This window comes from Rhodnius prolixus, unplaced genomic scaffold (genome assembly GCF_049639745.1).
Source record: "Rhodnius prolixus isolate KJV_2025 unplaced genomic scaffold, Rpr scaffold_7, whole genome shotgun sequence".
Lineage (NCBI taxonomy): Eukaryota > Metazoa > Arthropoda > Insecta > Hemiptera > Reduviidae > Rhodnius > Rhodnius prolixus.
In genome coordinates, this window is record NW_027411582.1 from 28195520 (window position 1) to 28211916 (window position 16397).

The window sequence follows — 16397 nt, forward strand, 5'->3', positions numbered from 1 at the left end:
CTTATGGAAAAACCGCTTTTCCGATTTTCTTTAAACTTGGTACAATTATAGCTCACAAATAGCTCTACAACTTTTATTTGAAACATTTTTCTCTAATACTTTGATTAAGGGCACTTTTGGGGGAGGGGTGTGGTGGGTCAGTCCGTATGAATGTCAGTTCACCGTATTATATGGACTTCCTTCCTATTAAACATTAATTAGGATTAAATTTAAAACAAAATATTGTGTATTTGAAAGAAATTGATCATATGAAAATACAATTTTACAGTTTTTCCAAGTTTTCTTGGTAAGTTAGTAGTGTTTAATTTTTCAACTTGGTATACTTAAAAACAATTTGTCTATTTGGATTAATCTGTCGTTCTTCCACAGTTCTACTCACTGTAATGCATGAATTTATCAACCGTTAAATATTAATTATAATTAAACGTGTAACATATACGAGGTGTGTTCAAAAAGTAACGGGAATTTTTAAATTTCGCGGGTTTGGAGAGTCTGATTGTAAAATTTTTTTTTTATTATGTTGGTACACATGCCCCTGAAGTACGATAAAATTTTCAGTAATATTCATTGTTTACTTCTTAAGTGGCAGCCGTTAAGGTTAGACGTGTTTTTCGAGCTTGGCGATTTTTGATTGTTAAAAAAAATGGATCAAAGAATTTGTATTAAATTTTGCGTAAAAAATGAAATAAAGTGTGTGAAATGTTAATAAAGGCATATGGTGAGTCTGCTATGAGTAAAACAAGGATTTACGAGTGGTATAAGCGTTTCCAAGATGGCCGCGAAAACGTTGAAGATGACGAACGACCTGGACGTCCAAGCATATCAACAACCGATGAAAACGTGAAAAAAGTGAAAGAAATGGTTATGAACGATCGCCGAATCACAATCAGAGAAGTCGCTGATGATGTTGCCATATCAATTGGCTCATGCCATGAAATTTTTTCGGATGTTTTGGGTATGAAACGTGTGGCAGCAAAATTTGTTCCAAAATTGTTGAATTTCGAACAAAAACAGCGGAGAATGGAAGTTGCTCAAGAGTCACTCAATGAAGTCGACAACGATGCGGATCTACTGAAACGTGTTATAACAGGTGACGAAACATGGGTTTACGGATATGATGTCGAAACTAAGGCTCAATCGTCCCAGTGGAGGCATTCTGGATCGCCAAGACCGAAAAAGGCTCGACAAGTGCGGTCGAATGTGAAGGTTATGCTCACTGTGTTCTTCGATTTTAATGGCATAGTGCATCATGAATTCTTGCCACAAGGTCAAACAATCAATAAGGAGTACTACCTACAAGTTCAACGCCGTTTGCGTGAAGCAATCCGAAAAAAAACGCCCGGATTTGTGGCAAAACAATTCATGGATTTTGCACCACGATAATGCACCTGCTCACACTTCATTGCTTGTTCGTGAATTTTTGGCCAAAAACAAAACTTTAACGATGCCCCAGCCTCCATATTCGCCAGACATGGCTCCATGTGACTTTTTTCTATTTCCAAACATAAAGAGAACATTAAAAGGTCGTCGTTTTACAAGCATAGATGACATTAAAAGCGAATCGCTGAAAGAGCTGAAAGCTATCACAAAGATCGAGTTTCAGAAGTGTTTCGAGGATTGGAAAAAGCGCTGGCACAAGTGTATTGTATGCGAAGGGGACTACTTTGAAGGCGACAATATTAATGTAGATGAATAAATAAATATTTTTTTCAAAAAACGAAAATTCCCGTTACTTTTTGAACACACCTCGTATTCTATTATTAAAGAATAATGGTTAAATAATAATAATAACGGACGTTCTACTTTACTGGATACATTTTTTAATGCTTTACTTGCCCTAAGAGTAACTTAGGTTAGGTTAAATATTTAATAGGTCTAAATATTTCTCAACTATTTATCAATAGCATCTTTTTTGGTGATTTTTATTACAGTCGATGAGAACGGAGGGAAACAAATATAGGAAGGCGACAATTGGGCCATCTTGGATTGCAAAGAATGGCAATAAAAACCAGAATAATCAAAAAACGTTTGATCGTTAAATCGTATAAAAAAAACATGATCCAATAAAGAAAGATAAATTATGGAAAACTTTAAAAAATAAATATCAGCAACTCATAAATTTTAAACGATATTTTTTTTAAAAGAATTCAAAAACAGAGTTCAAAAATACGGACATAAGCATTTGGATAGTTAGCGAAGAAGAGGAGAGTATAATGTTCAATAGAGTTTAATATTTTTTTATTACAGTTCATTTTATTTATTTTATTTTTTTAATGTGACAATTTACAAGTTGAAATAAATGCTATAAATTTTCCTAACAGGAAAAGAGAGCTTGTATAAGTTTAGAGAGGGGAGCAAAGGATTGTGTGGGTGGTGCCTTATTGTGTAGGCGACTGTTTAGCAAGTAATGGCTGCAAGTTTGGAAAAGAAAGTGAGCTAGGATGTGTGTATAAAACGATATATTTCATTTATTTATAGTTTTTATCTAGCAATTAAAATAATGATAATAATTTAGAATTATAACAAATTCTATAAGATCTGGGTTGTTGCAAAAAATTTGCAGTCATAAAAGACGGTTTGCCCTATATTATAAAGAAAATTTGGGAATTTTATCTTTTATAGAAAAATAGAAAAAAATTGTCAAAGTTGGGTGTTTTTCAATGTGACACTTTTTCTGGTGCACTTTTGGACGATCAACCCTTATACAACTGTCCTGCCGGACAGTTTTAATTATCTTTCGAGCAACCCAATAAAGCCATGCTAAAATATAAATCTACATCTACGAGGGCCGTTTGAAAAGTCGGTGCAAAAATAAAAACTACTTAATTTTTTGGGGTAAACCTTTTTTATTTTTCAACATAGTCTCCTTTTAGGCTTATACACTTCGTCCAACGCTGCTCTAGTTTGTTGATCCCTTCCGAATAATAGGATTTGTCCAAGTCTGAAAAATAGCCATTCGTTCATATTGGGGAACAAATAGTAGTCCGAGGGAGCCAAGTCTGGAGAATAGGGAGGATGTGAAACGAGTTGGAACCCTATTTCCATTAATTTTGAGAGCGCAACTGCTGAGGTGTGAGCTGGTGCGTTGTAGTGATGGAAAAGGACTTTTTTGTGGGCCAATCGTGGGCGTTTTTCTTGCAGCTCGGTTTTCAAACGGTCCAAATAACGATGAATAATATGCACCTGTAATAGTTTTACCCTTTTCTAGATAGTCGATGAGGATTATTCCTTGCGAATCCCAAAAGACAGTCGCCATAATCTTTCCGGCCGAAGGAACGGTCTTCGCCTTTTTTGGCAACCCATTGTTTAGATTGTTCTTTGGTCTCAGGAGTGTAGTGATGTATCCATGTTTCATCCACAGTGACGAAACGACGCTTAAAGTCCTGTGTATTCTTCTGGAACAGCTGCAAACCGTCCTTGCCACACTTCACACGATTTCGTTTTTGGTCAAGCGTGAGCAATCGCGGCACCCATTTTGCGGATAGCTTTGTCATGTCCAAATGTTGATGCAAAATATTATGTACCCGTTCATTCGAGATGCCCACAGCACTAGCAATCTCACGCACCTTCACTCTTCTGTCATCCATCACCATATCATGGATTTTATCAATGATTTCTGGAGTAGTAACCTCAACAGGGCGTCCAGAACGTTCAGCGTCACTTGTGCCCATATGGCCACTCCGAAAATTTTGAAACCACTTATAAACTGTTCTAATCGAAGGTGCAGAGTCACCATAATGTTTATCAAGCTTCTCTTTAGTCTCCTCAGGCGTTTTGCCTTTCATAAAGTAGTGTTTAATCAACACACGAAATTCTTTTTCGTCCATTTTTTGAAAATCACTCGACTTCCTCGATTCAAACGAATGCCAAACACAAAGAAATAGACCGATCTGGCTGAAACTTGGTGTGTGTTCTTCCAAGAGATGCTACGAGTACTAACTAAACATAACCTCGATACGCGCCAATGGTGCTATCTCTCTGACTTTGCACGGACTTTTCAAACGACCCTCGTATGAGCAGCAGAGAGGACATCTTTTCAGTGCAGAGCTGCATTACAAGAATACTTAACCCGGGTTATAACCGAAGGGAAATGTTTAGTACTTCCTTCAAGATGTCTAGGTATATATCCGGTGGTAGTATCCTTGGTCCTTAGTAACTCCCACTATTTCTTTCAGAATCCTGTTCCTACATTCTTCGTAAACAGTTTTCTATTATTTTACTTGGTGAATACATCGTGGAGGTGATCTTCTGGAATATTGTCAGGGAACCTTCGCGAAACTTTAGCCTTTTCATTGCCAACTATTTACACGTGCTTGGATTTGAAGATTATAATTTTATTACATCTATTAATCTAGATTTCTAGATGAAAGAAAGATTGTAAAGATAGGAAATTTCTTCTACCCAGAAGATTTACCCTAGAAAGAACTGTAGATGGACACAGAAATGTTCAAAATGTTACCGTTTTGAAGGTGCAGGTTGTTTTGTGGGGATGTAAAACCAAATAAAGTATGGAGATAAACTAAAGTTTTTTTAAATTGCACTTTGTAAAAGATTAGACTATGATGAGAATCTCCTAATTAATACTAACTGATTATTTACAACTAATTTATCAGAATATTAAATCAATATTATTTAAATAGTAATAACGCAATTGAATACAAAAAAAAAGAAGACCTCGAATAAAATTATTAATTTCAACGAAAGGATTCGATGTATAAAAATGATGAATCAAATATGTATACATAAAATAAATGCATGCATAAATATTTATATGCATAATGCTTAATTACGTTTCCAATAATTGGATGCTATAATTGGCTGCAATTACGTCATTAGAGTATTTAGAGAAAACCATTCCTAATAATATATATATTTTTTTATTGCGTCATGCATATAGAAATATTTACTATCTAAGTGATGGGAAAAGTGAATATAATAAAGGAAACCGTAATTTTTATTAGTAATAAAAAAAAAAGAGGTTTATATTTATGGCGTTGAGAGGAGCGTTCATTTATTACGATTTTATAAATTGTGCTTGAAGCTTAAGGATTTAAATAGTCATTGCAGAGAAGATCCTAGAGCTATCCAAATCTGGATGCTATACAGGAATATAAGAGCAAGTCTGAGAGCTAATAAACGGAAGTAAAGTACCTAGTTTCTGCTTAAACCTAGGTGTGCTAACCTATTTTCTCATTCCCATGAGGTTTGTAACCTTGACTATGAGTATTTTCTCGAAGAAGTAGGTTGTTTTTGGCTTCTAGAACAGTCTTAGCTGTTAGCTTACTTAAATAATTGAGACCATTAAGTCACAGTTTGATTATCCAAACAATGGAAAACTACATTCCGAGGCTTGAGCAAGTTATCTGATATAGCAAGAAACAGAGATAAACTTCGTCTAAACTTTCTAAGAAATGTAGCATCAATTTTTAGAACAATTTTCAGGGGCCTCAGGTAAAAACCATGTATTTTTCATGTGAGGACCCACCCAGAAGGTAGGTAGCTCTAAGTATAATGCAGGAAATGGTTAGAACAAAATAATAAAGTATCAAAAGCTGCAGTATTCTATTTTATTTTTAAGGAAATCCTGTTTAGATAATTTCAATAGCAACTTCTGGGATAAGGATATCTCTAATTCATGAAGGAGATAAAGGTCTTGAGAATGTTTCTCCGGGATGGTTCAAGCCAGAATACGCGGGATAAGCAAAATATGTAATTGCAATTGATTAGTTTTGGGAACTTTTTGGAATTTTTATCTGAAGTACACTTCTACGAGTTTTCAATATGATTATTTTAGATTATTTCACATGAATGTAAAAAACAAAAATTGCCGGAATTTAAAATTTAAAATGTTTAAAAAACAGCTGATTGACTAAGAGAAATTAATTTTTAAGAGGTAAGTAGAATAGTTTTAAAATCAAAAAGACCCCGCTTAAAATACTATATTTTCTTTAAATAATTCAGGTCGCACTTAATTGTTAATTTTCTCCATATATTATTACTCTAATTTTCTGTTAAATTAGAGTATTAGATGAGTCGGGACCTACGCCCCACGGCACCGCAGCGACAAAAGACTTACGAGGGTCGTTTGAAAAGTCCGTGCAAAGTCAGAGAGATAGCACCACTGGCGCGTATCGAGGTTATGTTTAGTTAGTAGCATCTCTTGGAAGAACACACACCAAGTTTCAGCCAGATCGGTCTATTTCTTTGTGTTTGGCATTCGTTTGAATCGAGGAAGTCGAGTGATTTTCTCACGCTTGACCAAAAACGAAATCGTGTGAAGTGTTGCAAGGACGGTTTGCAGCTGTTCCAGAAGAATCCGCAGGACTTTAAGCGTCGTTTCGTCACTGTGCATGAAACATGGATACATCACTACACTCCTGAGACCAAAGAACAATCTAAACAATGGGTTACCAAGGGGGAAACTGCGCCAAAAAAGGCGAAGACCGTTCCTTCGGCCGGAAAGATTATGGCGACTGTCTTTTGGGATTCGCAAGGAATAATCCTCATCGACTATCTGGAAAAGGGTAAAACTATTACAGGTGCATATTATTCATCGTTATTGGACCGTTTGAAAACCGAGCTGCAAGAAAAACGCCCACGATTGGCCCACAAAAAAGTCCTTTTCCATCACGACAACGCACCAGCTCACACCTCAGCAGTTGTGGTCGCAAAATTAATGGAAATAGGGTTCCAACTCGTTTCACATCCCCCCTATTCTCCAGACTTGGCTCCCTCGGACTACTATTTGTTCCCCAATATGAAGAAATGGCTGGCGGGAAAAAGATTTTATTCAAACGAGGAGGTGATTGCAGAAACGAATGGCTATTTTTCAGACTTGGACAAATCCTATTATTCGGAAGGGATCAACAAACTAGAGCAGCGTTGGACGAAGTGTATAAGCCTAAAAGGAGACTATGTTGAAAAATAAAAAAGGTTTACCCCCAAAAATTAAGTAGTTTTTATTTTTGCACGGACTTTTCAAACGACCCTCGTATTGTACCAGCCTCTTCTTTAGTTCTTTTTAGGAGGTTGAGGACTTTCCCTACTAGTTCTTTTTGCGCTACTATCTCCTTCGGCCTCAGCGATCCAAAGGTTTCATAGCGCAAACGCTCGATTGCAACGCAATCGAACAACAGGTGAGAGGCCGTTTCCTCCTCTTCCTGTCATAATCTGCATACAACGGTTCCGAGCTGATAAGCCCTAACCTGCGCAGATGCTTCCTGAACCTATCATACCCCGGTGAATAGGCCCTGTAATCAGAGTAATCTGATTTCTACCCAAGCACAGAGTCTCTTCAGTTCTTTGTTTACACAGTAAGGGCATCATAGTCTAACCCCCCAGAGCACATCATCCAGTTCTTTTCACGCTCTCTCTTCAGTTCCAATCTCTGAGTGCCGCACGAACTGCACCCTTGGTGCAGGATCCCCAGAACAGGCTCCGGGCCGATGGAAGGAGTGTTAAATTAGTTAAATAGAGTGTGTTCTGTTAAAATAGTTAAGATCTTAAGAATATACAGGTCTAAACTTTTAGAAGACAGGAATTGTGAAAAAGCTGTCAGTTTTCTTATTTTCTTACATCATCCCCCTTTTGAGAATGGCACCTTCTTCAACGAAAGGAGAAGAAGAAGACAGAAGAAACATTTTTGGTAAAAACTGAATTTTGAATAGCCACCATAATCTCAATACTTTTTGTATCTAATAAGCATTAGAATGTCCCAAATTACCCAGGGGCACCATGTATTAAAAAACAATACTTATTTAATTAAATTAATTAAAATTTGTTATCTATTGGAATGGAAAATATATGTATATACACTTTTTTAAATCTTATTAGAACAACCTGAAAAAAACAATGCCAACTATATAATTCATATAGTTCATAAAATTATATTTAGAAATCATTTGTAATTATTTCACGCAATAATTTAATCACGCTATTTAGTTTGTCACGGCATTTTCTGGTATATCTTTATTAATAAATGTTAATTTTTATTGGCTTCAATTTATTAATGATATGTAAAAAACTTTTATTATTCTGTAATAAAGAATTCTGTCTTTTATAAAAATAAATTTATGCTGTTCTAACTTCTTATCTTTGCGTGTATTTATAATACTTCAAATTAGTCGCATAATTCTGGTGCATTATTATTTTTTTATATGTCGCCGATGGTAAAAGGTTTTGTCAAGAAATAGTTGATGTCCATTAATAGGATTGCCTAAATCGTGACGATTGATCAGCCTTTAACCTTTCTATGATGGGATCCTATCAAACGAGTTTTTCTTTTTAAGCGAAAATCCCCAAATTGTATGCCACGGAAATCTTGCTCGTAGCATTGAGGAAGACTCCCAATAAAGTGGCCAAATAATTACACTTTTTTTTAGCCAATATTCTCAACAAAATGCGGAAGTACTTGCTCAGATCAAAATACGGAAATACGCACTAGCATCAATTTTCTTAAACCTTATATATCGTAAGTTAGAATAACAGACGGTGTTAACATTATTCGCAAAGTATTAGACAGAGATAAAATCAACTATAAAAATAATAATACACTATAATGAAAAAAGAGATAATTGAATTTTTATAGCAACACTGTATGATGATAATGATAATAATTACAATAAATCACTAAGAAAAAAATCAAAAATTGAAAATAGAGTTGTAAAAGACGTACAACTAAAAGAGTTACAAATTACATAACTTATTTTTAGAATATTTTTAAAATTGGTTGATATTATTAGAGTTAATAAGAAAATGAAATATTAAAAATGTTTTATTTACTTTGACTGACACTACAAGTTAGATTACATAAGGAAGGTTTCTTTAACATCAGGTTATCTCACCTTTTTGACAGCTGTTTATATTTTCTCCTTAATATAGTTAGGTATAAACTACCTTAACAACATTTTTATTAAGTTGAAATATAATATATAACTTAAAAAGTTAATCATGTATAATAAGCCTTCGGCGTAGTTTAGAAATTATGTGAACAGTTTTTAATCATATAGAGAGCATTAGATTTGGAAATGATTATAGAATGTATAAATAAAAAATAAAAATAAAAAAACTGCTTAAAAAAATAAACATTTATAATACAGCTTCTTACTTTAAAGATTGGGAACAAAATATTTCTGTATTAAATCTGTCCGGTAGGAGGTTACACGAGGTTAAGGGTTGATCGTCAAAAAGCTGGCCGAAAAAGCGTAACGTTGAAAAACACCCAACTTTGACAATTTTTTTCTCTTTCTCTATAAAAGATAAAATTCCCAAATCTTCTTTATAATATAGGGCAAATCCTTGTTTATAAGTGTAATTTTTTTGCATCAACTCAGATCAAGTGGATTTCGTGGGGGTGGGTGTTGGTCTAGTGGTCAAGAGCGTGGCTTTGTGAATGAGAGGTCCCTAGTTCGAATCCCGCGTTGGATACTTTATACAGGGTGACCAAAGTTATATGCTCCACCCACTTTTTTTTTTTAACGGCGGGAAATTTCGAAAAAATAGAAAACACGTATTTAATCATTTTTAGTCTAGTTTATTTTCAGTGATTGACCCATTTTTTTAAACCCCTGTATCTCGAGATACAGCATCCAACTTTTGTTTTTCAAATGGAACGTTATATTTTTTGTTGCATATTTTTATAGTAATTGAGCTCCTAAAAAAACAAAAAATTTTTTTTTCAAATCGGTTAGGTTTTTCAAAAGTTATGGTAATTTAAAATATGAAAAACAAATTTCAGTTTATTGTCAAAATTACGTTATTTTTTTTTAAGAATCTATTCAAACTGGGCACAATCAACGGATAGGCAAGCCAAAACTCTGGACTCCCACGCTTTGCTTGTAGCAGTACTTACGGTGGCGAAGTCAAGATCTAGGGTGGCTACAGTTATTCGACGTTTAGGTTGTTTTTTCTACAAACGTTTGGTGTGGAGTTTTAAGAAATCAACTAATCGGCCCATACTTCTACAAAGAGAACTTAACTGGTGAAAGGTATCTAACTTTTTTATAAGAGACATTTTGCCAGTTCTGCTCGAAGATGTTTCTCTACAACGTCGGCTAGATATGTATTTTCAGCAAGTTGGTTGTCCGGCACATAATGCGAGAGTTGTTCGACGTTACCTGGACAGAAATTTCCATGAAAAGTGCTTGGGAACTCATTGTCCCATCCAATGGCCACCTCGATCTCTGGACTTAACCCCAATGGACTATTTTTTTGTGGGGATATCTAAAAAATAAAGTGTACAGTAACCTTAATCCCGTGGCTTCAGTCGATGATGTGAAACGTCGAATAACTCTAGCCTGCCTAGATCTTGACTTCGCCACCATAAGTGCTGCTACAAGCAAAGCGTATTTTAAATTGCCATAACTTTTGAAAAACCTAACCGATTTCAAAAAAAAATTTTTTTGTTTTTTTTAGGAGCTCAAATACTATAAAAATATGCAACAAAAAATATAACGTTCCATTTGAAAAACAAAAGTTGGATGCTGTATCTCGAGATACAAGGGTTTAAAAAAATGGGCCAATCACTGAAAATAAACTAGACTAAAAATGATTAAATACGTGTTTTTTATTTTTTCGAAATTTCCCGCCGTTAAAAAAAAAGTGGGTGGAGCATATAACTTTGGTCACCCTGTATTTGTTAGAAAAAATTGTTTATAGTAAAATATGAGCTTCCGTCCACCGTCTAGGTCACCTAATAGGTAGTTAGACGTTAAGCTCCGCCTGAAAAAAAAGGCGATTACTTTACTTACTAACTTTACAAATAGATTTCGTGAAAAACGTTGTCAAAAATAGCAATTTCGGGAATTGTTCTGGTTCTTCTTCTTCTTCTTGTAACTCTTATCAGAGGATCCAATAATTTTGGATGCATCCATATCAAAAATTATTTCACAAGTAAGAAACTGAGTACGTCGTTTGAAAAGAAATCACCTTTGAGTTTCCGTTTAATCACTGATTAGAATAAAATTATTCTTACCCAGGCGATCAGATTAAATATACTTTTAACATGAATTCCTTCACGAATTTAGAATTCCGTCGAATGCAGTAAGAGGAAACAGAATGCAGAACTGATGGTTAAGAGTTGCAGCAAATTCTCTGCATAGTAATGTTTTTGATGTTAAAAAAAACTCTCCATTCTATATTTCTAACCTCACCATCCATAATGACCTCAAAATCCCTTTCATTAACGACCTTATTAAAACTCATTTCTTAAAATTTCATTCCTTTACAGCAGCTCAAACTAATCCTTTAATTGCACACTTATCTTCTTCCACATTACCAGACAATCGTCCAAGGAGATTGGAAGAGAAGATGGCGCCGCGATCTACTCTTATCATGAGAGCAGTACAGTGCAAATATTCAGTTTAATGGAGTGTTGCCATCGGGTACTTACTCCTATCTTCATTCATGACATTATTATATTACATCACATTTGCTTGTTGCAACAATCGTTGCAGTTGCAAATTCCAATAAAAGATTTAAAAAAAATGTCTGTGTTTGATCACAAATAAATTATGTATTTTCTACGGTGATTAATTCGAGTTTTATTTTTAGTTTTTTTATTATTAAAAAGAAATTAAATTTCAAAAGAAAATGATGAATAAATTCAAGAAAATTATGAGTTGTTACCTGGAAAACTTTGGACAGCTATTTCCAGTTTTTCCGTTTCAACCACCTTTTATACGGCCACTTAGCCACTGCAACAAAAAATAATAATTTTTTTTATTTAATATTATAACTACCCATTTTTCTAGGATTTAGTTTATCAAAATATTTTGTGCCAAATCTACAAGACAATGCTGAAACCATAATATGGCTCCAATTTTGTGAAGGGAAAGCAACTAAATATCGTCAAGACTTCAGGCAATGCAATCGATTTTTTGTCTAAGACTTAAACGACAAACGCAAACATAGTCATTATAAACAAAATATTGTAATAAAGTGTCGCTTCTATAACTGACTTACTGAGTTCGGCGACATACTTATTTCCCGTATAGCAACAATTACTCAAGCCTCAATTTTACCAGGCAGCCCAGTTCGGGGACCTGGGCAAGAGATTTTAGATTAAACGGCAAAAGGAACACAGAATTAACTCTCAAACCAATGCACAAATAGCAAGTGAAACGCTTTAATGCATATATTGTATAATAAAATTAGTAAAATAAAGATTTTAATTGTTTAGGTAAGTAATAATTAGAAATATAAATATTCGGAATAATATTATTATTAGATAGTTTTTTTTGAAATGTATTTTGTCTTCCATTAATTAAGAGTGAAATAAATATAAAGGTAATAATTAAATGCGACATTTTTAATAGTTTTTGGCCCATTTTATGGTTTTATCAGGACATCTACAGCAAATTAGAAAATTTAAATTATAAGAAGTTTAAAAATTGTTTAGAACTTCAAATAAAGTTTGCATTATTGCACACAGAATCTAAATAGTTTTAAATAGAACATTTCTAGCGTATTATGTAATAAATATTGAGCCACAATCATTGTTACTAATTGGTTCTCAACAATCATTGCAATTTATAACATACACATACGTGGAAAAAATGTAATTTATTTTGTACCAAACCCTCAAAATTAAAGGAAATATAACTCACAAATAATGTATCTAATAAAAAATAGTGCAACAACAGTACATCCGTTACAATATATTAAAACGCCAAAGGCCTTTTCAACTATCATTGCAAATGTATCAACTCTATCATTAATTTATTTTCGCAAAAATATCTTTGTAAAATGAAAAATAAATTTTATTTTTGTTTCACTTCCGTTCTAAAAAAAACACTGCCTTCTATATTTATCATAAATCTGGTTTCAACAGTCCATAAATTATTCTCAAGTTTCTAACTCATTCTTTTAACTCTAAAAGCTTGAGCCTAATTTCATTCTTAACATTTTAAAAATAAATCTATTCCATTCTTAATCCCATAATCGAACTTTCGGTTCAAAAGAAGTTGTAGAAATAAGTTTAAGTTAAATCACCAAGAACCGAGAAAATCTTGAGATACTAAAAACTCTATTAGGTTATCCAGGAATTATTTTCACTTCTGGTTCTTATTAATACTATTTAGCAAGCCCAGTACAATAAACAGTAGAGGCACTTTTCGGGGAAAGCCTAACTCCGAGCAATCCTGCTCCTCTGAAGTGCCCTAAATAGAATTTCCCTGGAATTTAAAAACACTGGGAAATCTGACATTTCCGGGAGACTGATTTTCACCAAAAGCAGAGATTGAAAGAATTGAGAGAGAGACCGAGAGAACTATCTCAAAATTGAGAGCTAAATTTGGAATGTTATTACTATAATAATGTACCATATTTTCACCACATATTTTGCACTTTCTATTTGGTATAATTTTGCTGGCAAAAGGTTAATCGTAGGACACACTTTCTATTAAAATATTTTAAGTAAAAAAATGGTTAAGATAAAATGTTACATAAGAAAAGATACCAAGAGTATAAGTTGGTTGAAAATTAATGGAGTAACAACTAAATGTGATTTTGAGGCAAGAATAAACGATCTCTCATCTCAACTATAAGCGTTTATTGCATAAATCAATTGTATTGCAGTGACTCGTAACACGGCCATCATGAATATGTTAACTTTATAGCTCTAGTTAACATGTTAGCTTTAAAGTATTTCCCAGCAGGTGGATGGGATTTGGTTTTTGCCCATTTCTTCAGGAAGTCTGACAATACTAAACTACATTTTGACCCATCTTGATTTACAAAAAAAAGGGGCACAATGAGATTTTCATTTATCCATAGATACATACGATCGTAATCTTCGTACGTAGCATGACTACCGAAACATCAACAGCCACTAATGAAGGCACACAACCATTTAGGGTTCTTAGTTTTAAATGTAAGACTTTCTTCTATAGTGCTGCACGAGACCGAGACGAGGCGAGACTTTATGCAAATCTCGCCTCGGTCGCTCAAATCTCGTCTCGGTCTCGGTCTCGTCGAGATATCTCGGTTTTTTTATTTTTTTGTTTAAGTATTAAAAATAAAAAAAAAAATAAAAATGAACCCAATATCTGAGCCAATCAAAATGAATAAAAAAATGGTTTGCTATTAATAATCTTTTCAAAAAATGTTATTATTTTCTAATAATTATTTTAATTTATATATTGGTAATGAAAATGTGTGTAAAAGAAGACAACTACTTACACTTCAATGCATCATATATTACTATTACTGTTATATATCTTTATATAATTTCAAAAAGATGTTAATAACGCGCCAAATGAAAGACCCAGATAACATATCTGCCTCCTATATCAAGTCGATTCGTGAAATAAAAAAAACAAACTTCCCTCATTCTAAAATATAAATCAAATAATATCAAAGTTTAAAATATTAGATTAGGGATAGTGAAAATGATGTAAAAAATTATGTAATTTGAAGTCAAATAGATGTAGTATATACTTATAATAAAATCTTAATTAATAATTAATTCGGTACCCGTAATGATTATTTATTTATAAAGAACACAATTTTATAATTTTGTAGCTAAAAATAAATATTTGAAATACCGAGACGAGACCGAGATTTCACGAATAAATCTCGACAAGATATATATAATGTCTCGGTCTCAGTCTCGGTACCGAGACCGAGATTTGTCTCGATTCTCGTGCAGCATTATTCTTCTACAATTTTTTTTTTTGCAGCATCTTCACTTCTTGCAGGACTATCTCGTCAAAACCAAGGACACTACTTTAGCTAGTAGGAGTCTGCAGGTCGTCAGATTTCTCCTTTCATACTATCCTGTTCTAAGTATTCTCCTCAACCATTCTGGGCTATTCCTCTTTTCCCAATTTTTCTGGACATGTCCAAGACTATGTCAGTTCTTTTCTTATTACCCACTCTTCCATTATCTCCTCTAGTTCCCATATCAATCTTAAGAAATGGAGTCTTCATCAGTCCAGTCTTTATCAGTGCCCAAATCTTAGGCTCGCACAAAAGATAGCCTCGATAATTTTGTCCAGGATGCTTTCCTTATCCAAAGAGTATTAAACTAATTTGTCTAAATTTACTTAATTCTCTTTCTACCAGGAAAAGATCGATTATTTTAGCGCCCACATAAAGGATGCTAGAATCTTATTCACAAAAGAAAAAATTGAACATCCCAACAATTCTATATTAGGTTTAATTGCCCTCCAACAATACCCCCCTTTGAATTACAAAGCTTATTCCAGGCCATAACTTCTTTTTTTTTCTTATAGTACATAAAACGTCCATGTTTATTACATTGATGATACATCTATGAAAAAGAAGAGTTCCCCAAACACAGTCAAAAGAACTATCAACAAGTCTACTTCTAGTTTTTTGATTTACACCTCCAAGTATTTTAAAAGAACAAGCAGCTTTAATTAATGATCTAGTAGCAATGGTTAATCGCCCCTAATTTCAGCCTTTAAACATATTCTGTAGGTTCATTTTTTGTTTTTTTTTCTCCTTATTCTTCTTCATCATCTTCCTCTTCCACTGTGGGCTCTTCTTCTAGTTACGAAGCTGCCGTTGTTGCCAAGGAGGCGTGCCTCTGTCCCTATATCTAGTCTATGGACAACCTTTCATCAGACATAAAATCAGCCGCATCCTTACTTAATTATAGATTTTTTTTTGTATTCTTTTATTTTATACTTTTTTTAGAGAGGTTTCAAGAGTGGTTTCTTTTTACTTAATAATATTTTTCTTCTTATTTTTTAGCTCCCAATATAATAACAATTAAGAAAAATGTGTGAACAACCTAACTTACAAAATAGGTATAATTATTCCGGTGGAGTTATTTTATTATTTTTTTATAAAAGTCTGGTAACAATAATTATCTTGAATATTCAAATTTTATTTTCTATATTATTTTATTTTTATTTATTTATTTATTTTTAAAGGAAGAAGAAAAATCACAAATTGCGGAACTTCAAAATTTAAATTGTTCCTTTCAAAGGATCTTACCAAGTTAGCGATTAAAACCTCACTTCCGGAAATATTACTTAAGCAAATAGAATTTTCCCCTTTTTTCAGGATTTTTATCGAAAATTACTCGTTTTAAAGATACCCCCTCTTTTTATGCGGTGAGAGGATAGTTAGGATTAGAAAATCCATTATTTCTGGAATATATTTATTTATTTATTTGCACTGAAGAATAATCTTCATGGCAAAGGAGTTGGAACATTGGCAATAATAACATACAATGTGTCACAAAATACAGATTACAAAAAGTAAATTTAGTAAAGACAATAGTGAAAAACTGAGTTAACAATCAGAAAAATTCATAATACTAGTTTTACAATATATAAACAGGAAATGATTTTTATTTATTTATTTTTTTAATTTAATGGCATTAAGAAAAAATAAAAATATGTCTTTCATTTGGCTTGAAGAATTAG

The 16397-nt window shown here is 33.3% G+C and overlaps 1 long non-coding RNA gene across 1 annotated transcript in view; it reads right to left on the bottom strand.

Annotated features, from left to right (window-relative positions):
* The window catches only part of LOC141447298 (uncharacterized), a 65719-nt gene extending 54024 nt beyond the window's left edge, over positions 1-11695 (bottom strand). Inside the window, exon 1 of the long non-coding RNA XR_012454249.1 lies at positions 11626-11695. This is a non-coding gene — a long non-coding RNA (uncharacterized lncRNA). The remainder of the gene's footprint in view (positions 1-11625) is intronic.
* Between the last annotated feature and the right edge of the window lie 4702 nt (positions 11696-16397).